The sequence below is a fragment of the Castor canadensis genome, chromosome 2 (assembly GCF_047511655.1).
Source record: "Castor canadensis chromosome 2, mCasCan1.hap1v2, whole genome shotgun sequence".
NCBI classification, from domain to species: domain Eukaryota; kingdom Metazoa; phylum Chordata; class Mammalia; order Rodentia; family Castoridae; genus Castor; species Castor canadensis.
The window spans coordinates 41481501-41504892 of NC_133387.1; the positions used below are offsets into that span (position 1 = coordinate 41481501).

The 23392-nt window shown below is 36.8% G+C and overlaps 1 long non-coding RNA gene across 1 annotated transcript in view; it reads right to left on the minus strand.

The window, feature by feature from the left end:
• Window positions 1-23012, minus strand: part of LOC141420597 (uncharacterized) — a 35015-nt gene extending 12003 nt beyond the window's left edge. Inside the window, exon 1 of the long non-coding RNA XR_012445119.1 lies at window positions 22859-23012. This is a non-coding gene — a long non-coding RNA (uncharacterized lncRNA). The remainder of the gene's footprint in view (window positions 1-22858) is intronic.
• Window positions 23013-23392: the final 380 nt, after the last annotated feature.

Genomic DNA, 23392 nt, shown 5'->3' on the forward strand with positions numbered 1-23392 from the left:
CTACCTCCAAAATTTTTTCTCAAGTTTGCACAAAACAGTGGAAAGTCACCAAAAACATCTAAATAGTGCATTTCATGTCAGGATGGCCTAAAATGTATAATTTGCACTCTCTGTCCTTCCCTGGGTAAAATCATTGCATTATAGAACCGGCTCATCCACATAACAGAATTAATTGCATTAAGCAATGTTAAACCTCTCTTAGCTGCCTGAATTTCCACAAATTATGTTTTTGCCCACAAAACATCAAGAACTTTAACAAACTGCAACATCATATTTGACATTACATTTCCCCAAATATTGTGTGTGGACCACTCCACATTCTGATCTTTTCGCAGCTGAGTTATTAGCATTTCAGGGTGATATTAGTAAGAATGTGTCCATAGCCTTATGTACCTTAAAGAAAACATGCTCCAATTTCTATTTAATACTCCTGAGAGCAGTCGTGTTTCTCTTTGGCGAGATTGTTTGCATAAAAGTTTCTCCAGAGAAAGCCCTGGGATTAATTTACCTCTGCCATCATGACTGACTACAGAGCAGCTGTCAGGCAACTGAAGTGTCTCCAATCTCCATCACAAATTACTCTAAATGGTTTTGAAGATACACTCACCAAGTCTGTGATGCCTAGCAATTCTGACAGGTACACAAACAATTGCCTGGAATGAGAAACAAGAGGATCTGTTTGGGGTCTTCATAATAAAATTGCCCTAGAGCCTTTGTTTGTTGATGCTCCAGGAGCCACAAATTTGTCAAGTACATCTAGAAAGTACAGCGCCTGCTTTGCGCACAGTTCTGATTGAATTTGTGTTTTAGCAACATGAGGCCGAGCCTGTCTCACAATGACCTGCAAGAAGCCACAAGGAGATCTCGTAGTCTTATTTTTAAAAAAAAAATCACATAATATTGTTGTGAATTCTACTTCTGTCGAATTTTTGTTGTTGCTCTTGTTGTTTTGTGTGAATCAGGGACTCACCCCTTCAAACTACCTATCCTCCTGACTCTGCCTACCCCATGCTGGGATTACAGGCATGCACCACCACATCCAGTTTTGCCAATTGTTCTTAATTGCAGATTAATTCCAAATTTTTCAAAAAGGTGAATTGTGTGCATGAAAATAAGTATATTAGCTATGTCAGACAATATCAGTGCCTGGTCCTTGAAGACCTTGAGTAGTAAGTACTGTGAAGTAAGAACAAAGGTCATAAAAAAAGAAACCACCCATGAGCAGAGCAACTGGAGCTCTTGCACAATGCTGGTAAAATAGTTCATCAACTTTGAAACTGTTTTCAATTTCTTTACTGTCTGAGGCAGCAACTCTTCCCCTAGTTTTTTTCCCAGAAAAACAAACAAAAAATACATGTCCACAAAAAGAATTATACAAGGATGGTCATGTAAATTTTTTCATTATTGCCCAAACTGAAAACAACGCAAACTTGCACCAATAAAAAACAAACACTGGTATATTTAAAATTCAATGAACTATGACTCAGAGGTTAAGAAAAAGATAAAAGAAAAATCTAATGCCTGCACCAATGCTAATGAGATAAGGAGAAGAATCAAGGAACAAAAGAATTGATATAGTAAGATTCCTTTTATACTATATTTTACAACAATAAAAGATAATTTATGGTGGTAGAAGTCAGAATGCCTGTGGGGGCTTGGGCAGGAATTAATTGTTAAAGGAAATGAGGGAATTTTCTAGAATATTGGGGATGTACTTTGATAGTGTGAATTCCAGGGTAATGAATATTTGCCAAACCTGATTTAACTGTACACCTAAGATCTGTGCATCATTGTGCATGTAAATTTTATACCAGTTTAAAAAGATCTTTAGCAAAATAAGAAAATATTAATATTTGTTAAGTGTGATGGCCACCTAAGTACCTACTTCTTAATCTCTTTTATTGCATTTTTTAAATAATATATAATTTTGAAAATGAGAGAAACCAATCAGTTTTCAATAAGGAATCTGAAAACTACCTTTGTAGGACCTCCTGAAGACAGAGGGAGCACTGGGTGTCTGAGGATGGGGACAGTTGAAGAGTGGAAGCAGTACTTGGAAAAACACACAATTTTGCATGCTGACAAGGAAAAGGGAACTTCATAGTCACGGTTTCAGACTTTGATAAGAATAGACATTAATCTATGACTTTAGTAAATATAAATCTTAAAGTTTTCTCAATCTCACAGTCAATAGTTGGGGGGTAGATTAAACTGATAAATCATTTGTGCAATATCAGCTATAATGAGAGGTACAGTCTCGCAAAGGAATTCAGCTCTGAATGCGATATTAGCAGTTCACCTCAAATAAATATTGACTTTAAGAGTAGTAAAATGTGATTATGGCCCAACATAAATCATAGCTGTGCTATTTTGCTTTGCCAATAGATGTGCTCTTGAAATGTCACATTGCTCAATTTCATTTATCTGTTACTTTAATAAGTAGGGGTTGAAGAAAACCGAGATGCAGTAATGTAGTAACTGCTGGGTGTTAGTAGGAGGAATATTTAAATGACCAGCCACTCTAATTCTGTAAACTTCCTTGGATTCCACATTTGAATTATCTAAGGAATTCAACCCGATCCATAGTCCCACAAATGGGACCAGCATTCTGTGTTGTCAGTACCAGACAAACTCATCTTAATTTCCACAACAACCAGCCTTCACTGATCCTTACTGAATTTAAGATACGAACTAGATATATGGCATAAAATGGCACCTGCCAAGAAATTTACAACTCATTGTCTCCCAGTGCTGGAAAAAATTCTAAGAAAAATATAATAACAAAGAAAAAGCTTCTAGTAAGGAACTCTAACAATAACTCTTCAACTGAAGACAGAGTTTCTCTATTTGTGACCTATGGAATCGGTTGTTTCATTTTCATCAAAGACAAAGGGAAAAAATTACTTTAGGAAATGATTTAATAAAAGAATCAAAAAATAAAATGATTTTGAAGATATTTTAAAGGATATCTTCAAAAAGGTACAGAAAAGTATGGCCTCTATAAAGCAGAAACAGGAAAGCATAAGCAAAAGACAGAGATGAAAGTGGAAAATGAATGGACATTTCTGAACATAAAAGCTGAAAATAGCCTATAGAGACTGGTGAATTTTACTACAGGGAAAACTGTAAAGTGTTACAAACCAAATAAAACACATGTAACAAGCTGGAAAGAGAACTGGCAGAATATATGATGAAAAATGATTAATGGCCCACCTTTATAAATATCTCTAACAAATCAACACAAAAAATGCTGCAAGAGGGAACATGCTACAAGTAATTAAATGAGAAATGCAGTTTCTCAGATCAGGAGGATAGTGGTTTGATGCCAATTAGGGCAAAAAAATTGTGAGACCCCATCTCAACCAATAAAAAGCTGGTGTGATGGTGTGGCCCTGTCATCCCAGCTACACAGTAGCACAAAAAGAATTGAGGTCCAGGCCCATCCAGGCATAAAAGAGAGACCCTATTTGAAAAATAACTGAAGCAAAAAGGGCTAGTGGCATGGCTCAAGTGCTAGTGTTCCTGCCTAGCAAGGGCAAGGCCCTCAGTTAAAAAAAGAAAAAAAGTGCAATTTCTGGTAAATACCAAAAGCCTCAAGTCTGTTTAATAATCAAAGAAAATGCAAGTTATTGTCCAATGAGGCTTTTTCACATTTTTGTTATCATATTATTGTTGTACTCAATGATGTATTCTTTATGCTTTTATTTAATCAAATGAAAATAACAATGTAGCCAAGATGAGATTAAAGACTCTGCTCATACAATGCTAACTTGAATATTACAATTTTATAAAAGGTAAGTGTTATTTAAATCAAAGCCTTAGAAATACCTTTTAAATCTCAAGCCCTTAAAGGACATAAATTATTCACATCAATACGTACATTGAGAGTTCAAGGTGGCAATATTTCAAAGAGCAAAATATTTGGACAACACCTACACTTTTAGTAAGTAAGATGGCTAAATAAATGTTATTTATAATTATGAAAAATACTTTACAGGCAATAAAATTGTGTTCTTAAGTCATATGGAGGGAATATTTATCTTGCAACTAGGAAAAGTGAAACCAAACCTTTTAAAATTTTGCCAGGAAAAGCTATAAATTATATATAGGCATAAATTATGTATAAAAATTATAAATACATTACATTCATAAGGAAATACAAAAGGGCTATTTTTGGAGAGCAAATTATAGGTATCCTTTTTATTCTTTAATGTTTATTCTTTAAATGTTTCTTAATTCTTCCAAATTATCTATGAGTTTAAGCTACTTTTATAATAGGAAATATATTTTTTAAATCACAGATTGATGATTAAAAAACAAATAATATGTCCCCTTTTGATAATATATATTCAACTATACAGAAGAACGTGAGCCAAATGATACTGTGCTATCCCAAAGAGCATCTCAGGGTTCCCTTGTCTGTTAAAGAACATTTGTCACAGCTAATCTATTCCACATAAATATAGCTAATGAGGAAGATAAAAACATGGCTTTGAAATTTTCTTTCTCTAGGACAAAATGGCTCTGTGATCCTTAATGGCCCCCAAAAAAGACACCTGTTCTTAATTTCTGCCTTTCTTCCAAAATCACTTCTTCCATTAGCTGCACCATCACACTTTTTACAGCAAATATCACAGATTTACCTTTGGTTATCCAACTCTTCAAAAGCTCTGTACAATTTAATAACACAGCAAGCATAGTTGTATATCTAGGTGCCATTTTAGACAATTAAATACAATTTTCAGTTTCACTACATAAAATTTGAAAATTGGAGATCAGGCATTGCTTTGAACTATGATAAAAGGAGTAATTTCTATTCCAAGCAACAGTATGCCTGACTTTTTGATGCCATCACCGTAAAAAGTTGTGTTAACCAATTTATTCCACTAGATGTCAGACTTGGGATGCTATATGAAACAAAATTGAGAATTTCTGAACATTAACCAAAAAACTAACAAAAACCAAGGCCATGAGGATGTAAAATAAAGCCTAAAATTATAAACTAAAAAAGTAAAAATAAATAATAAAATGGTAAAATAAAGAAATATAAGCAAGCAAGGAGAAATATTTAGGGATCACAGCTGAGATTCATAAAGGAAAGTAAAAAATGGCTGTACTCTCCTACCTGCATGAGTGTGCACTTTCTGCTGTATCACTCACTCACTCAAATGTCGCTTCTTTAGTCAGTCCTCATCAATGAGTGGACCAGTTTCAGTGTGGCCTCGTGATGGTCCACTGGCTTAGCAATGGCTCCAATGTATGGCAGGCAAAATTAGACAAGAAACATGTGGAGTTGAATTTAATGTCAGAAATGATAGAAAAGATGGATAAACAAAGGTATAATTTTTCAATCCAAACTGGCAGACTTATCATGTCCCTTTATCTACTTTCCCTCCTAAGATGAACAAGTCACCTCTTTATACCAAAGAAAACTATTTTGAATTAAAATTGGGTCATTTTGGCTATACTACCAAAAGCAATCTATGTGTTTAATGCAATTCCCATCAAAATCCAATGACATTGATCACAGAGATTGAAAAATCAACCCTAAAGTTCATTTGGATACAAAAAGACCGTGAATAGCCAAGGCAATACTGAGAAAAAAGAGCCATGCTGGAGGTATCACAATATCCAACTTCAAACCATACTTTAAGAGCCTGAGCAATAAAAACAGCATGGTACTGGCACAAAAACAGTTATGAAGGCCAGTATAACAGAATAGAGGACCCAGAAATGAATCCAGGTAGCTACACCTACCTGAGCTTTGACAAAGGTGCCAAAAACATATGATGGAGAAAAGACAGTCTCTTCAACAAATGTTGCTGGGAAAACTGGATATCCACTTGCAGAAAACTGAAACTAGACCCATGCCTGTCACCTGTATAAATATCAACTATAGTGGATCAAACACCTTAACATCAGACCTGAAACCTTGAAGCTAATACAGGAAAGAGCAGGGAATACACTGGAAGTGACAGATATAAACAAGGACTTCCTCTATAGAACTCAAGTGGCTCAGCAACTAAGAAAAAGGATTGACAAATGGGACCACATGAAATAAAAAAGCTTCTGCACAACAAAAGAAGTGGTCTCTAAATTGAAGAGGCCACCCACGAAATGGGAGAAAATCTTTGCTAACTATACAAGGGACATCAAACAAGGGACTGATAACCAGAATATACAGGGAACTCAAAACCTAAACTCCCCAAAAATCAATGACCCAATAAAGAAATGGGCAACTGAACTGAATAGAACTTTTTCAAAGGAAGAAGTCCAATTGACTAAAAAACACATGAAAAAAATGCTCACCATCTCTAGCCAAAAAGGAAGTGCAAATCAAAACCACACTAAGATTCTACCTTATTCCTATTAGAATAGCTACCATTAAGAATACCACTAACAACAAATGTTTGTGAGGATGTGGAAGAAAAAGGAACCTTCATACACTGCAGATAGGAATAAAAGCTAGTACAACCACTATGGAAAACAGTGTGGAGGCTCCTTAAATAACTAGAAATAGATCTGCCATATGATCCAGCAATGCTGCTCCTAAGGATGTACCCGAAGGAATGGGTACCTGAATGAATGGGTACCCAAAGGAAGGTTACAACAAAGGCGCCTGCACATCCATGTTTATTGTAGCATTATTCACAAAAACCAAGCTATGGAAACAGCCAAGATGCCCCACTACTGATGAATGGTTTAAGAAAATGTGGCACTTATACACAATGGAATTTTATTCAGCCAAAAAGAAGAATGAAATTTTGTCATTTGCAGGTAAATGGATGGAACTGGAGAACATCATCTTAAGTGAAGTTAGTCGGTCCAGAAAGCCAAAAGCTTCATGTTCTCCCTCAGATGCAGATTACAGACCTAAAGCAAATGCAGCAATATTGTGGGACATGGGTCACACTCAGGGGAGACCATGCATGGGAGGGATAGGGCATGGGAAGGAAACCAAAAACCTGAACATGGTTGATATGCTTATGGTACAGGAATTAACATAGAAATCTTAAACTGGCTGAGGCCACCATGGGAAGGGAACTAGGGAAGAGTGAAGAGGACTGGAAGTGATGAACCAGTTTGGGTTGTAATACACAAGTGCATGGAAACAATACAAGGAATTTTTCTGTTGTTGGGGACAAGGAAGGTCTTAACAGGTATGGAGGAAAATACTAATCATTTTGATAATATTAAAATTTAAAATTTTGCAAAGAGCATAATTTTAAGTGTTGCAAATGAAATCATAAAATTAAAATATAAGTAATAGATTGAAGGTTTCAATTAAATCTAAAAGACAAAAGACCAGAATCCATACAATGTATACCTATATAAATAATATAAATTACCCAACCAAAAATAGGTAGATAAGAACTGCAACTCTCAGGTAGTCAGAGCAGTTACAAACACGTCCCCACCTCTTCTGTGAGTGCAGAGAAAGTCAACGTGCTAAGGCCAACATGGGAGACGACAGCTAAAGGCAGGGGTGGGAGGGAAGAAAGGAGACAATTTCATTACTTTATTTCATTTTTCTTGCATCTCTTCAGCAATTGGCTCCAATTTTCTCCTGGCTTTTACTTTTATACCATTAATTCTTTTTTCCATTTACTCCAGTTTCTGTGTGTCAATTACATTTTCTTAAAACAATAAAACCCTGAAATGTCCCGATTTCTCTAGTTTATCTTACTGAGAGGGCTATAAACTCTGTTCTCATTATGACCTCAAAGACACTGAAGCCAGGTAGAAGAGGACGTGGCTGAAAGAAGGGAACATTCTCTTCCAGGGAAAGATGTATCAAAGATATTTAGAAAGAATAGTCATGTGTAGCCTATAGGGTATGTTTGACATTCTGCATCAGAGGTTGGGCCAAAAGATAAAGACAGTTGAATTTTTAGATACCATTCTGAGAGCCTAATAAAGTCTGCTTGCTAGGAAACTCAAAAACACTTCAACCTAAGTAGTGCAAGTCAGTACTGCAGATTTCCACAAGAGGACAGCATGTTCACAGTTTTGAAACTGCTTGCTGCATTTTTCTTCCATTCTGCAGTGAAGATTCCTTTTTTCTTTTTCATGCCCTCATTCTAACCACAAACACATCAGTCTCTTCTGGGAACATTGATGTGAACATAATACATTCCTCCCCTATGCGGGCACAGGTGAGATTTTATTGAACACATGCTCACCATTTGCCGGAACACAGACCTGACACAACACAAGGAACCTGTGAAAAGACAATGAGGACATGAGGACAGTAGGAAGCTGTTTGAGATTATGTAATAGCCGTCAACACAAACTGGTAGAATTCTTATTTTTATTAAGCACTGTTTACCTTCAGGAAAACCTATCTTCCTCTCTTGGGTGAGTATGTATTCACCTAAACCTTACAGCAACCTGTAAGGTTTACTACTTAAATAAAAATAGAATGAATAGAGGCACCGTTCTCAACCTTAATGAATATTTATACAATTTCTTTAGGATCATGCTTCCAAAACAAATATTACATTACAATGTTTTGATCTTTACTAAGCACCAAAAAGGTACTAGAGTCTATACTTCATTTAGCAAATTAAGTTCAATGGAGGGTATTAATAACATAGCAGCTCAGTTTTTATTAATTTTTAAATTTTAATGTGCAAAAACAATACAGTGTTGCAGTGGATATATTTTCCAAATTTCTAGAAATTGTATTAATTCCACAAATTATGATAAAGACAGGACAGCATTATGGATTGTATAGGCTACTAGCATATTTTGTAATTTAAGTAATTGTGACTTAATTGAACATCAAAGAGCCTACAAGTAAAAACCTCTGGCTTATTTTACTCACATTAAATGTGAAACAGATTGTTTTTGTTGGCTTTTGTTTTTGTTTTAAATTCCCCAAAGCTTTGTTTATTTCCCTGGAGTGAATTATTTACTAATACATATCACCCTCAAAATAGAAGACTTCCCATCACACTATTGGCACCCACGAAATGATAATAACCTAACAATTCAGCTGTGCAGAAAAGCAATCTAAAGAGTCCAGGAATGAATTACTTGTTCCTCAGATAATTCTGTCACTGTACAAAAGAAACAGGGGAAGGAGGGCTGTGTTGTTCTTTTGATAACAAATAATAAAGACCCTCCTTTATTTTCTCCTTTGCTCGCTCCAGGATGAAGATAGAAATTTACTGCAAAGCATCCTGGTCCTTGCTCATTATGATTCTGTGAAGTCCTTCCATTTAGGAAGTGTGTCTCAATTTCTGTGGAGATGAAGCAGGAAGGTCAGACTGAGCTTTAATCAAGGTATCTCACCATTCGGGTAGGAAGGTTTCCTTTCCCTCCCCTCCTATATGTGGTTTTAACTTGACTTTTTTTTTTGAGGTGACTGAAGCCATGTCAGGGACTGACAGTGGCTACTGTTCACTTAATCCCTAAAGCCAAACAAGTACACTGATGTTGTCATTGACAATTTACTCTTGCAGTATTTTTCTGCTAAACTGAGAAGGATTTTTGTCTTCAGTACACTATCAAAAATACATGAAGGACTTGCCCTTATTAAGAGATGGCATGTCAGTCGAGTTCACAATTTATAATGTAACCCTAGCAACGAGCATAGGAAAGTAGAACCTGAAGTTCTGTAAGGAAGATTCATTCTGGGGACAATGTATCTGCTGTCATTCCCTTTCATTCAAAGGATATCCACTTTCCTCCCTGCCTGAACACTTCGTCATTGTCTCCTCCCTCACCTTGCCCTCCAACCTCCCCATTGCTCTAGATGCCCATCCAACCCTTCACAATCTTCTCCAACACTTTTGTTTCCTTGGAGAGAGAATCCCATGTCCTAGACACCACGATTTATCCTGCATTAAGTGAGAATTGCTGATTGCCTCCGGGGAAGTAAGAAGCATTGATAACTCAGGAAGATCTTGGGCTAGGCAGGGTGATATACCTGGTAGGATTCCTGTCCTCCCAGATGTTTTCCTCTGCGATGTAGAAGGATCTCAAATCACAGTAATGTGTAGGTCTATGTGCACTTAAAACAGAACTTGATTTCTATTTAAGTTAAAAAAGACCATAGGTTCCTACCCTGTGCATTAGACACATGTGATGGTTATGGGTAGCACAACTAATCCTTAGGGAGGGAAATCTGTCATTGTCCCTGACCCACCATCACCACCCTTGTCAACCCCCTCCCCAAGTACATTTTCTTCCCCTGTCTGGTTCTCTGTAGCCTGCTAAGGGGCCACTAATAGAGTGGAGCCATTTCCAGGGAAGTTTGCAATTGAAAAGTGAAAAAGAAAGGTCCACATTATGTCCTTAGGAAAACTACTTACCTGTGTTCTAAGTAAAGTCTCCAAAGCAACACCAAAGACATTGTCCAGGATCATGGTCTTTCATGAGGGCCAAGATGGGCTGGAGGGTATGGCTCAGTGCTAGAGCACTTGCTACAAGGCCCTGGGTTCAATCCCCAGGGAGTAGAGGAAGAGAGCTAAGGCTGTCTCCAAGTCCTCCTGGCCCCTCAGTTTAACAGCCTTGATTAGACACCTGTCCTTTCGCTAAAATAGCTATAGAATCTCAAGAGATTAAGTAACTAGTTCAGGGACTAGAAGGTGCTATTATTTTAAGCCATAAATATCTCCTTCCCTACTTTTTGGTTGCAACTATCACCTGCTTTCACTGTATAGCACCTAGATGCTAGAGAGGCGGCTTCATGGTATTAGCTAATTTCAGACCCATGTCAAGTAATATATCACATTTGAACAACTAGATGCAAATCCTTTCTGATCTAAGTGAGTAAAACTCAAAAGAAGTGGGATTGGCTGTAATGGCCCCAGGCAAAGAAGTTCAAAGAGAAACAAAGTGTGAAGGGAAAAGACCAGAACTGAGAAGGAAGGAGGAGAATCTGAGAAAGAACACAAAACTACACACTAGGTTTCTATTCCCAAGTCCCTAGTGCTAGTCATTGTGCAGGGCAGGTCCCCCACCTTCCACACTCTGTCTAGTTATGTTTGACATGAGGGTTTAAGCAACATGATGCCAACAGAACATTCCAGGTCTAGGACTCTGTGATGCTCAAACCTTTATCTAGATTTTGGACTAGAGTGTGTAGTAGCAGCTCCCGTGGCTCTCAAAGTTTACATTTCTATGCTTTGACATGGAAGATATACTGACATAAAGTCCTGTAGAAGTAGAATTTTTTTAAAAAGCCCAAATTGCTACAGACAGAATTTCAAAGATTATTTAGTTAGAAAGAGAACAAAATAAACTGTGGGCTAACAATTGCTTATAAAGATTATTTCTCAGGACATCTGAAAAATAGTCCTGCAGAGTTGAAGGTAAAACATAAATCCATCAGCACTATTAGAAGGAAAAACACATTCCCAGTGGGTGAAAGATTTTATTAATAACAGAAAACATAGACTTAAAAAATAAGATAATTTCTGTATTTGAGGAAGTAAGTTAAACAAGTGTTCCTAGAATTGGCACAGCAAGACTTACTTTGCCTTAAATTCCTTGTCTATGTGCCTTTCATTGGCTAAAATACAGCAATTCTAACATAAGTTACTAGTTATTTATTTTAATCCTTATAACAAAAAAGCATGGTCATAAGTTATGCTGTAAATATTCTCAAGTCATCTGCATAAGTTCTGTGATCCATACAGAAAGATTTTTCTGTCCTGAAACTCTACTGAAAAGAAGACAAGCTGTTTATGTCAGTTCAGTATTGCATTCCATTGAGTGTAACAGAACCCAAACTATAATGGTTTAATCAAAAAGGGAAAATCTTGTCTGATTAGAGTAGGTCCAGTGGGAAGCAACCCAGGGTTGGTCCAAGGACTTCACAATGACATTAGTGTCTCAGCTATTCCATGCTCCTGCTGTCATCCTTAGCAAATGACTATCGTTTACACTGCTGATCCAGGGGTACAAGATAGCAACTCCAGCTTCAAATCACATTGCATACCATGCAGGGAAAAAAAAATCAACCTAAATGACAAGATTTATCATTTCCTTTCAAAGGCTTTCCTTAAAGCAACATCTGTTTACATTGCCTCACCAGAATTACACTCCTGTTTAGCCATCTCATCTGCAAAAGAGACTGGCCAGTGTAATTTTTCCTTTTAAACTGAGTACTTTGCTTTCTTAAAGATTAACATTTCTTTTAAACACAAAGTAGAAGAGAATGGACACTGGGTAAGACAACTGAAATGTCTGCCCAACTCTTACAAAACATCAGCCATTTTATTTGCCTCAGTGAAAATTATCATTTGGGAATCTCTTATGGTTATTCAAAAGAAAAAAGAAGACTTTGGTAGTAGGATGTACTCATAACAAATCTTTTGGTTATAAGCAACTGGAACCATATGACAAGTTTAAACCAAATAATCTACGCTCAGAAAGAAAAGAAAGTAGAGATGCTTCAGTGACATTTTGGACTTTTTCTCTACAAATCTGCCAATACCAAGTACAGACCACATAGACATTTTACAAAATAGCGCCTTAAAATTGCAAGGTGATAACTGCCAGCTCATGTCACAGTAGGAATTTTATTAGGTCACTGAATTACCCTATAGGGCCAGCACTTTCTGAGTGATAGGCTTTATGATAGCACTCATTAATCCCTTGAGTAGCATCTCATTGCCTTGCCACTTTACTGCGAAGTGAATTTGTGGTAATATGTTTACTTTGACAGTGTATATGACCTTCAGTAAGCTCACAGATTGTGAGGTAAAGGAATAGAGGGAATAAAAAGAAAATCCGAATCTACACTACGCATATCTATTCAAGAGAAAATCTTTTGATCTCTTGACTGATGGTAGGAGCCTAATTTAGTTAATTTAATTACCTAGAAAGCACTCTGAGGTTTGGTGCCAGATTGAGGTTTGGGATTGAAATTTTGATTGAAAAATCAAGCACTTATTGTAGGTATGTCAGAGCCAGAGGGGAAATTCATGCAGTTGAGTCTGTCGCAAGCCTAACATCTATCTCTGCCACCATACATGTCATGCTCATGAGTCCATTGATTGACTGCCACATTCACTAAATAAAGGAAAATGACTGGCACTTATGGGCCACCTGCTTACCTGATCACTAGAAGCCTCATCCAAGGTAAAAGTCTTCTGTAAGACTTCCATAAGATGCAATTATTTTCACCCACTAGCCTCATTCTGAGAAATCCATCCATACCACCTCATACCTTAAACTCCTTGTCACCAACATTCTAACCTGCTTCTTCCCCAAGACTAGACAATGACTGCCATGTAGAAATCAGAATAGAACCTGATTTCTAAGCTAATTTCCTTATAGGAAAAGTAAACCGCAAATTGTTATTCTTAGTTTGCTAGTACAAAAAAGACTTTCTCTTCTTTGCTTACTTTCAGGAACACATTTGGAGCTGTAACACTGAAAAGCACTTCTAGTTCATGCCTGCATTTTCTATTGTACCAGGCATGAGTGCTTCATCTTTGACATAGGAAACTACCTATAAGATCATAAAAGTGTATGTACTGAGGAATTCATTGTAATACAGACAATAAGAGTATTTGCTGCCTGATTGTGCAAATAATTTACACACTCTGGATGTAGGTTGAGGATGGACTACTGCCAGTTACAGCAAACTTTAAAGATCAATTTAGCAAATTGTATTAGTTTCTTATGTGTAGTTTGAAGACTCTAACTGTCTAAGACTAGGTCTTTTGTCTTCATCAGACTCCTTTACATATCTGTGTGCTCATTCTAAAAAAGGAAGGGATTCACATGGACAAATGGAGGCCTCCACTAGATTGCCCCATGAGGGCTTACTACAGACTCCATAGTGCATCTTTGTCTCCAAACAGCACCTTTCAAACTGCTGGCTTGGGGCTAAGTAAAAGACAAGGTGAATTTTGTTACAGAAGAACAGAAGAGAGCTATGCTTCTCCTCCTCAGAGAGATTTTCAGATACCCACAGGTGACAGACTCAAAATTATTTCTCACCCCTCGCTTGCCATGATTCATTGTGAATAGTGTATATATACTTTCCTGCCCCATTTCCTGTCCCTTTGGGCTTCACCATCATATGATTTGTTTTGATCAATAAAATGTAAGTGAACATAGTAGTATTGCAGTCCCTAGAAGAAAACGAAAGGGGAGATGTGTCACTAATTGCTCTTACATTCTTGCTCTCCACCAAGAGACCATCATATCCTCTCTAGAATGGTACTCTTACAACTTGGGCCCTGGAGTGAGAACACACATGGAGCAGACCTAACCCCTACCTGGAGCCTACATTAGAACCACTGGAACATTTTTGTACAATACAAGTAAAGGAGAAAATGCTTGTCTTTTCAGCAGCTGAGATTCTTGAGGTTGTTACAGCAAAAAACAAAGGCAGACAATATTCCAAGTAAGTAGACCAGAGACATTGTGCAGCATGCATCTTCAAAATGTGATAGGAAATCTGAGGACTACCATGCCATGTGTTGTATCCTTTTCTTCATGGTAGGGGACATCAGGTATAGAATCATATCCTTTATTTGAAAGCAGTATAGCAACATACTCTAAATCACTAAAGCCTTAGAAATTTCATGGTGTCCAATTCCAGAATTTTTTTTTAGAAGTTATCTCCTACTCCTTAAGGTAAAAAGTTTAGGGCATTTTCTGCTCTTCCAAGCCCATTGCCTTGACATCATCATTGAAATGATCCCACAAAGTGTATATTCTTGGGGGCTCGCCCAAAATGTGCAACCTGCTGATTATTCATAGCTGTGGCCTTTTGTCCCAGACTGCAGGCAGAAAGGGACTTATTTAGCAGGGTCACTAATGCTAGTTTTCCATCCTCGAAGTCATGAGCCGCTCCTACACACACAATCCAATGAGTAATTACAAATACTTAGCCTCACACATTCCCTGAGAGTCTACTGCTTGCAATCACTTTATTACAATAACTGTATTGGCTGAAGTTATTGGGGTTCTGAGGAACAGAAATGGACTCTGGATAGCTTAATTAAAAACATTATTGGAGACGAGAGTGGTGGTGCATGTCTTAAATTCTCACGCTCGAGAGGTGTAGGCAGGAGGATCATGAGTTCAAGGGCAGCCTGGCAACATAGTCAGTCCCTGTTTCAAAAACCAACCAAAAAAAAAAAAAAAGAAAGAAAAACTTCCACATTATTGGCAGATTATAAGAGTGGCTCACAAATTAAAAGAAGTGTTGTGCAGTGAAGATTTGATATATAAAGGAACCACAAGCTCCAGGGATATTTGCAGCAGAGATACAAGACCTTCACTTTCTGCTGTAGTTCTCAAGTTTGGCTGAATATGAGAATCATATGAGAGTTATAAAATCCTCTTGCTGATTCTCAGTCCATACTCTAGGTGATCCAAAATCCAAGTCTTTTGGAAAGTGACTCAGTCAACAACAGTCTTTAACTCCCAGAGGTGATTCCAAGTGTTAGCCCTAGTTGAAACTTAAGCTGCATCAGAATCCCCAGAAGTCTTATTAAAACACATTGCTGGGCTCTATCCTTAAATTTTGTCATTTATATAGTCACAAATGATTTGTATTTATAACAAGTAGATGATGCTAAAGCTGGGTCTCTCTGGGATGCAATGTGAGATTCTACATTCCTGTGGGGCTGTCATGTGATCTGAGGTTGCTGATCCTCAAATCATACCTCAAGTAGAAAAGTTTTAAAGCAGTGGTCCTCAAACTTTAACATGCATGAGATCATTACACACTTGTGGAAACACAGAGTCCTGAACTCCATCAGCAGATCCTGATTGAAGTAGCTCCTGGGCAAGGCTAGTGCTTCCAGTCCAACACTTTACAGCACTGTTCTAAAGCAATGGTTCTGAAGCAGGGCTGAATTTTTTTCCCCTGAGGAGACATTTGGTAGGATCTGGACATATTTTTGATTGTTACACTGGATCAAAGTGGGGAGGAGGATTGAGAGTGAGTGTTATTGAGATTTAGTGAGTAGAGGTCAGGGATGCAGCTATGCATTGCATATAATATAGCGCCCACAACAAATTACGCAGCCTAAAATGTCAATATTGTCAAGGTTGAGAAGCCCAGCTCTAAGGATGGCTATTAAAAACATTCAACTGCTCCTCCCTCTATCTCTGTTCTGATTTTGTAATTCCTATGAGAAAAATGCTATTGTTCCAGCTTAGGAAAAGTGTCTACCCCTGGATGAATCACCTCTATAGGGAAGCAAGAACTTGTAGCACACACATGACTGCTGGAGACTCAGTGCTAGGAAAGAAGCAATCTTAGATACACAGTGAGCTATTCTGAAAGTCAAAAGAAGCTTAGACAATGGCGTTCCCTAGAGCAGGTGTGGCATGGTGAATAGGCATCTCTTTCTGAGGAGTGAAGAGAGCAATGAGTCTTCACAACTTCACAGGTTCTTGATGCCCATGCAGCTGAAAAGAGTTTCCCATGTTTACTTACTTCCCAGATTTTCTGGAAATAAATCCTCTTATCTGAAGTAATTGAGCCTATATTTTTTTCCTTGCAAACTAAAGTACACATGCAGGTTGTCAGGAACACATGTTGTGCACATATCTGAGCAGGCACTCATTCACACACACACACACACACACACACACACATTTTCAGGGTTGTTTCATTTTGAACTTTCAATCTGTCCCATATAGGAACTGATGAAAAACACAACCAGTTGCAGTCCAAAGGAATGACCTGCCCAGTTTTATGGGCTCAACTTTCATTTTAGTTTTTTAGTGTTCTATTAGCACAAACTTCTTTATGCTACTGAATTCTCTTCTGGAATTGTTATTTTCTTAAAGAGCAGTAATAATAGCTACTCTTTATTGAGTATGATTTAGACTCTGTTCTGAATACCTGTCAATCCAGCTATAGATAGACACACATACACAATAATATATAACCAATTTCATCCTTATAAAATTCATATGATAGTGCAGTTTTTATCAGTGAAGAAAATTGGTCTTAAAGCAGTTAGACAACTTACCGAAAGTAATATATTTTAGCAATAATTGAACTTGCACACAAATCCTTTGTGTAAAACACAATGTCTTGTACTTAACTACTATATGTTCCATTTTTCTTTACCCTGCCATCATCCCACCAACTATCTCCCTAGCTGCAGTGAAGCAAAACTTTCCTCATGTGATGCATATTATTTCAAAACTAGACGTTAGCTAGAACATGAGTCCAAAGTGCATGTTTTACCTGCAAACTTAGAGCAAAACCTGACCGGAGAACAAATTTTCAAATAGATATGTATTTAGTAAACTTTTTACTGTAGCAAGGTCTTTTAAATTTATAGGAAATTTGCAAACATAGTACAGAGTTCTTTTATACTCCTCACCCAGTTTGCCTTCTGTAATTTCAAACAGATGGTAAAGTAAACTCAGAACCAGCAAGTCCTTATTGCAACCAATTTCTGAACAAAGACACCACACACGAGCCTATAACTGCAACCAGCTCCCTGTAGGTCACCCGGCAACATGCTGTCAGATCAGCCCAGCTGGAATGAACCCTGGTGTCAAAGAATGTACCCAGAATCTCCCAGTGCTTTGTGAATTTTAGAGCTGGCACTTACTGGCTCTTACAACAGAGGGTAAATGAATGGAGGATGCTCGTGCCATGCCAGCACCTCAGAAGGCTCTATCTCACTTAGATCATCCAAGCCATTGGCCAGACATCTTATTCCCTGTGCTTTGTACAATGCCAAGTGTACTGCAAATGATTCTCAAGTGCTAAATGATGACAGTGTCGAGCTTTCATGGACTATTTGTGGTAGTCATTCCTTATTCTCATCCTATTAAGTGTTGTAGTCTCTGCTCTTGGTGAGAAAGAGTGTTATGGGTGACAAGATGGACACTCAGTTAAAAAACATCTTCAGAAATAGAACTCCTTGCTTCCAATCATTTCAAACTTTTATAGCATTCAACTGGAGCAAAGCATAAAAAGTTTAAACAGCTTGTCCTTTATGCTAGTTGCAAAATTTACAACCACCCCTCTACCTGCATCTTCTCAGATCCTATCTGCCTTTGAGGACTAACATGACATAATTCTACTCAAGTGTAATAGTGTAATGGTGAAGAGGAATTTTCTGCTTGGAAGAGACCATCTCATTTCAATATGCTGTGACATCTTTTGGAAACCAATATCCTCTATAATGGGGAATGGCTGCAGATCAAGGGCAATCATTTCTGTGATTTATGAGCAGTGCAAGCAGATGGTTTTTTGAATATTTGGCCTTTTCCCAAAAACCTCATGCAAGCTAAGCTGTTGTATCTTATTGCATGAAAAGCCTGAGTTTCTAGGTGAGGGATGGACTGACTCAAAATCTGCCTTTGCACTTGAAAACAGGGGCAGAAGATGCTGCTAATCCAAAGAGAACTGGGGAAACTGTTTTTCTTTAAAAAAAAAATCTACAGTTAGAAAACTATAAACCATGCTGTGCCATCCAAAAAGAGAGAGTGCCAGATATCTGGTCTGCAAGGTGAAGATGTCTCACTTTGCCATAGTTATTAGATTATCAATTTTCTCCCCTCAAGACCTGTGTGATTCCCAGGGAACACTATTAGCCTGGCAAGGACTAATTACAACCCTGAGAAAGGTGACCTTCCAAACAAAAGCAAAAAGGCAAACCAGTCTGTTATGTGAGGCACCTGGAAGATTAGGAGGTTTGGCTAGGATGCTAAACAGGACCTTGGGGAATAATATCTGATTAAAAAGGAGTATGTTGGGTAGTTTTAAGTGGGAGGCCTGAGTGAGCAGGACTAGAGCCTGAACCATGACTGGAAACATTAATTATCCGTAATAATCAATATTTGACACTGAAAGGCTTCTATTTCAATTTTGTTGGTCTTTTCACAGGTCAAAAAAGTGGAAAGTTTTTGACCTAACAATTGATATTGGAGAGGGAAATATCAATTCATTATTTCATTTCAGCATCAGAAAACTTGGGGCATTGCACATTGTCTTAGCCTTTTTCAGGCTGCTATAAGCAGTAGAAACTTATTTCTCACAGTTTTGGAGACTGGAAAGTCCAAGACTGGGAAGCCAACAAATATGGTATTTGGTGCTGTCTTTCCGTACCTTTACATGGGGGAAGGGACAAGGCAACTCTATGGGGACTGTTTTAAGGTCACTAATTCATGAGGGTTCTGCCCTCATGATCTAATCACCTCCCAGAGTAGTACATCCTAATACCATCACATTGGTGAGTAGCTTTCAACATAGGAATTTGTGGGACACAAACATTTAGCCCATAGAACACATATAAGTGAAAGAAACCAATCAGAGTGACATGAAAAGGGACCCACAAGAAGGACTTTCTCCACAATTAACATGTAAAACAATGTGTCTTAGCTTGAGCTTCTATTTGTTCCTCTGTCTTTCTTTTTTAGACAATTGCTATTGGAAAATGTACGAAGTCATCACAAGGACTCTTTATTGATTCCTTGTTCTTCAGTCAGCAATGAAACCCTCCCTATCCTCGGTTTCTCAGAGCCAAAACAGTGCAGCAACCTTCTCCTCCATGCAACTGGGCCTTCAGGAAAGGCGTTTGTTCCATCAGGAGCAAACTTTGAAGGTAACCAACAATATGTTTTAGATCCCACTGTTTTTATTTTTGAGTTGAAATAGAAAGCTCCTGTGCCTGTTAAAAGGATTTCAAGAATAAACAGCAAGAGAGAGAAGAGAAAGCTTTATTTCTTTTCTCAGTGTCACTAAATTGCCACAGAGGTTAGCTTCCCTTCTATGATGACTAGCATATATTTGGTTTAATTCACAGATTCCCTTTGCAAACAAGTATTAGACTCATTTGTCCTTTTTCACAGCTCCAGTGGCCAAACAGTGAATTCTCCTTAAGAATGTATCCCTGAGCATCCTCAAGAGGTCTCATAATTTCAGTTCCATTAATATTCCTTTCATTCAACAAATTCTGTTCTTACTCATCCTCTTATTTAAACACTTCAATACCAATTTGACAAATGTTTATCGAATGCCTGTATGAAGCTCTGGACACAGACCTGGCTTTCATCTCTGAGCTCAGCAGATTAGACTCATGGCCTCATGAGGCTCATATAAAGTTGTGAATGTTTTTAACTGCATGTTAGTTGATTTTACCCTTAATAATTTCTTGAGTTAATTCATTAATGTTTGAATTGATTTTTGAAGAAGCAAAAATTAATGCAAATCATCTTCCTATAAATTCTTAAGTTAAAGATAAATTCAAATCAGTTATTAGAAACAAACAATAGCAGTAAGAAACTTAACAATAATAGCAGTAATAACAGTAAGAAAATTAATAGCATTTATCAAATCTGTAACGAGAGGCAAACATTTTAGTGTTCAGTTTGGTATTGACAGTTTCTTATTTTAGGCATTCTGACAGATATATACTGATATTTTAATTTGTATTTTATTAATACTTACTGATGGTGAAAGTGTTTTCACGTGTCTTTTTTCCGTTTGTGTATGCCATTTAGTGAAATTTCTATTCTTGTCTTCTCCCTTCCCTTTTTTCCTTTTTCATGGCTCTGAGGATCAAGCACAGAGCCTTGTGTATGCAAGCAAGCACTCTTCCACTGACCTGCATCCTCAGCAAGAGCCTGTTTTTAAAGCTGGATAACTTGTTTTTGTTTCACTGTTGAATTTTGAGAACCCTTTGTACAATCTAGAAACTAATCATTTATTACACATGCAGTTTGCAATTATTTTCTCATTAAAAGTCAGTAGCATTCTTTTCATCTACCTAAAGGAATCTTTCCAAAAGAAAAATTGGCTTTTACCTTAATGAAGACCAATTTCAACTTACTAATTTTTCCTTTAAGGGTCATACTTTTAGTGTCAAATGTCACTTGATCTCATATATTTTTTCTGCTTTTCCCCCCCAAAATTATAGTCTTATATTTTACCTTTAAACCTATTACCTATTTTGAGTTGATTTGTATATCATATTTTGGGAAATCTGTTTTTGGCTTCTGTGTTCTGCCCATTGATCTATGTATCTATTATTCTGCCAACAATATGCAGTGATAATTACTGTAGAAATTGGGTAAACAGTCTCCTTCCAATTTACCCCTTTTCTAATTGTTTCAGCTATTCATTTTCTTTGATTTTCTATGTAAATATTAAAATAATATTTTCTCTAACCAAAAAAGTTTGGGATTATGATGGAAATTGAATTAAACCTGTGTATCAGTCATGGAGAAGTCACATCTTTATCACCTTAGTCTTTTAATCCATGAACACATATTTCTGTCTGGTTATTTATGACTTCTTTCCTTTCTTTCATTACTATTTTGTAATTTTCCTTACTCAAGTCTGTTTGTGTTTTGATATATTTACACCTAAGTATGTGTTCTTCTTTTTCTTGGGCAAATATAAATGAAATTTTAATTTTTGTTCTCAATTTCATAACTGATACATAGAAACATGGTAGATTTTTTATGTCTCTATTATGTCTTGCAGTTTTGCTGAACTTACTTATTTGTTCTAGGAGTTTTTCTGCAGATTATTTGGGATTTCTAGGTAGACACTTATACCATCTGGAAATAGAAATACCTATTTTAGGAGATTTTTACCCATCTTGAATCCATATATCTTTGAGTTCCCGTTCTTGTTTTATGACTCTGACTAGAATTTCCAGCACTATGTTGAACAAGCAAGGTAAGAACAGATAGCATTACTCTACTCACAATCTGAGGGAAAAGCATGTAGCATTTTGCATTAAATAAAGTTGTAACCATAGAATCTGGGTAGGAAATCTTTTATCAGATTGAGGAGCTCATCTCTATGACTGTATTCTAAAACTCTGTGGTGAATGTGTATTGAGTTATGTCAAATGCTTTTTCTGTTTCATTTGCTATGAGCATGTGATTTTCTTCTCTAACCTATTAAAATGGTTGATGATTTTCAAATATTCAGCCAGCTTTGCATTCTTGGAATAAACCTTATTTATTCATGATTCCTTGTGGTTTTAGTTGATTAGATTTGCTAATATTTTACTAAGGATTTCTGCATCTATGTTCATGAGGAATATTGGTCTGTAATTATGGTTTTGTACTTCATCTAATCTTAAGGTATCAGAATAATACTAATATCATAAAGTGAATTGGGAATTGTTCCCTACTCTTCTAGTTTCTGAAAGAGATGGTATATATTTCCTGCCCATTTATCTTTAAATATTTGCCAGAATTCTCCAGTGAAACCATCAAGGCCTGGGATTTTCTGATTTGGAAATTTTAAAATAATGAATTCAATTCCTTTAACAGTCAAAGGACTACCAAATTATCTACTTTGCACTGGGTAAACTATGGTTACTTGTGTTTTTTGAGGAATTGACGCATTCATCTATGATATATAATTTACACGTATAAAGTTATTCCCTGTGGCTTGCACTGACATATAGGGAGGAGGGTAACTGGACATTTTATCTCTGGGCAGTGGCTAACTTTCTGACTCTCCAAGAGATACCCTCGGACACCACTTGGGGAAGAGTGCCTTGTTGCTGCCTCAAAGCCTGTGAAGTATCCTCTGACATTACAGGGTAGGTAAAGACTTATTACTGCCCAGTAAATATGAAAGTCCTGGATCCCTGCTCAACCTTCTCAGGTACCACCCTGAGAGAAGAGATGAGGTCCTTTGTTACATTCTGCCAATTTCTTCTTAACTTGCATTGATGTGGATAAGGTAACATGACAGAATTTCTGTGGATATTGACTCTAGTAGAATTGTTCTTAATCTAAAAGTTTTTTTTTAATTATTTTTCTGGAGGCTAGTTTGGACTTTTTATTTTTTTATGTAGCCCCTTTGGTTTTTCTCAACTGTCGGTTTCTTTAGGACCAATTATAGAATATATGAGGGGAAAAGAAAATCCAAGAAACTTACTATTGCATCATTCCTTGGGTCCCAAACTTCCCGGGTAGTCTACTTGCTTCTATCCACATTTCAGAGTCTTCTTATGTTGCTTATTTTGTAATACATTGTCCAGGGTTTTTAGTTATATTTAATATATACTCCATCTTTCCAGGAGCAGAATTCCCAGTTTCTTTAAAAATAAAAAAAAAATTTAATTATTGATATATTTAAATGTATCTTTGATTAATCTTTTTCTTAATCAGATTTAATGTGTAGGGTATAACTCCTAAAGCTTATATAAACATGTCTATATATATATATATATATATATATATATGTGCATAAATATATTTAAACTTAAAGTTTCTCTGATTCCTTTACAAACAAATGAAATGACTAGACAAAGAATTCATGGTTTGGTCTAAAATTATTTTTACTTGCTTCAAAATTCTAGAAATGCTACTCAATGTTATGCAGGCAAAGACTGAGATCAGCCTGACCTCTCAACTTTTTTTCTTTATGTTCAGAAGATTTTTTATCAACTATTGAAATTCAAAGATTTCT